Source organism: Penaeus monodon, chromosome 37 (assembly GCF_015228065.2).
Source record: "Penaeus monodon isolate SGIC_2016 chromosome 37, NSTDA_Pmon_1, whole genome shotgun sequence".
Lineage (NCBI taxonomy): Eukaryota > Metazoa > Arthropoda > Malacostraca > Decapoda > Penaeidae > Penaeus > Penaeus monodon.
The window spans coordinates 28,733,103-28,735,602 of record NC_051422.1 but is presented as its reverse complement, the minus strand read 5'-3'; positions in this window follow the sequence as shown (position 1 = coordinate 28,735,602).

Below are 2,500 nucleotides of genomic sequence, written 5' to 3'. Positions count from 1 at the left end.
ATTTGACAGCTGCTGTTCCTGCAAAGCGTCAACAAAGAAATCGCGGGCCAGGACCACGATCATCTCTTCCACAGCTCGCAGGGTACGACTCCTTACCAGCGGCGCTCCACTATACATCCGCGCCAGCTGGGACAGTGTCTCGCCACGCTCACGAGTCCGTTTCTTCAAGCGGGCCCGATATACTCCGGCCTGGTGGGTGGTGCCAGAAACGGCGTTTCACAAAGCCGTCTGCCACGCTGGTGTAAGAGGCATTGTGGGGATTGGAGGGCAGATGCCCCAACATTCCAACGCGGGCCACTTAGCGCTGTTACCAGACTGCAGGGCCTTCTCTTCTGGGTTCCAGCCCGGGCAGATGCCAGCATTTCAAATTGGGCGACATATGCCTCCCAGGCCACGCTTCCCGTCGTACTCAAGCGGCTTACGCCTTCAACAGAAGTCTGGAGGCGAGGGGTGGAGGGTGGAGAACCGCGTGCCGTGTAACTAACACGGCCTGTGGGGGGAAGAAAGGGGGGAGGGATTGGCAACGAGGAGTGTGGAGCCGGGTCCGATGTTTGCCGCCACCTTATATCCCAAAGGAGGGAGCGGTTCGATGGTTCCCAGCATTCTGCAGCGACACTGGCTCCGGACACGACGCTGCAGAGGCCCGGGGGTTCCTGCCACGACCCAGGCAGACGCCCCAGTAAATCGACACTCTGGCATCTGTTGCCGAACATCGTCTGCTCTCTGCTTGTTGCAACGTTTATACCTCATGACGCAGCCTTTCCACTTCACTTCCTCCCTCTAGGCACTGAAACCTCGCCCTCAGAGTCTGCACTCCTACATCAAGTTCAACTCTTTCACGCTGTTGCAGGCCTTGTTCGGTGTTGTACGCTGATTTTCCATATTCACAGATGCAAGATTGCTCTGTTAGCACTCAACAGTCGGCAGAACGTATGTTCGTCTGCTCTTCCTGCCTGCATCTCGACGAAGATGGTGCCGCCTGCCTCGCGTGCCCTCCTGTGCCGCTCTTCTGCCCTTTGTGCCATTTCCCTCCCATACCGGCCAGATGGCCAGTGATCAGGCTCCATATGGCTCGGCGTTCACCTCACTCCGTGCCTGCCTCAGTCATAGCATCCTCTACCTACAGGCTTGTCGCCATTCCTTTGGACGACATGATAAACCCCCGGTGTGCGCGTCACTGAATTCAAATACACAAAATACCCACTCCTGGACACCATTGTTACGCACCGGCCTGTCTCTCTGCCACCAACACAAGGCAGGCTAGGCACTACGGCTGTGCTAACCAAAGGGTGGGTCACGTGAACACTGAAACGCTCAAGAGGACCGAGCACCACAGCGCCAGATAAACACCAAGAGGGGCAACGGCCAGAGGGCGAGGGCAGGTCACGAAATAAACTCAAAATGACAGTTATTTACCCGTACACTTTTCTATGAGCACAATACAGGGGCGAAAACCAGTATGTCATCACAGGCACGATACAGCTTATAACAGAGTGGCAACACAAAGATATCAGGGTCACGAAAGGGGCACCCACGAGGTCGTCAAGGAGCAGCACCCAACTCTGTCTCCCTCTTGGCTTGGTGCCGCCGCTCCTCCGCTCACAGCCAGGCAGTTGCGTCAGGTTTGCCAAGGTCCCTTCATGGTTAAACAGTGCCCAGCAGGTCATGCGCTTGCATTGAGATTTGCGAAGTTCTGGCTTCCCCGGGTGCCTGTTCTTTTTAACTTATGGCCCGCTATTCCCAGGTCATCCTTTCATGTTAATAACACAGTTTGCACAGAGACAAAGACACACTGGGCGTAGCAATATATATAAATTCATACATATATAGTGTGTATATATATATATATGTATATGTATAGTATTAATATGATATATATATAAGTGATATTATGATATACATATATATATATATATAATATAGATATAATATCATATATATAAATTATTATCTTATATATATATATATATATATATATTATATATATATATATATATATATATATTATATATATGTGTGGTGTGTCGTGTGTGTGTGTGTGTGTGTGTGGGATTGATGTGTGTGTGTCTGTGTGGTGTATGTATGTTAATAATATAAATACATATATATATATATATATCATAGATATATTTATAATATATATATATAATATATTTATCTGTATATACTATATGATACTATAGTATATATACTATATATATATAGTAATAGATATATATATATTATTATATATATTATGTATCTATCTATGTATTTATATATGTAAGTATATATATAATTATACTATATATAGTATTATATTATATATATATATAATATATATATAGCATATATATATATATATAGATGTGTGTGTGTGTGGGTGTGTCGTGTGTGTGGTGTGTGTGTTGGGTTGTGTGTGTGTGTGTGGATTGTGGGTGTGTGTCTGTGTTGTAGTGTATGTTATGTTTATAAAAAAAATATAAATAAATATCTCTATATATATATATATATTATTAGT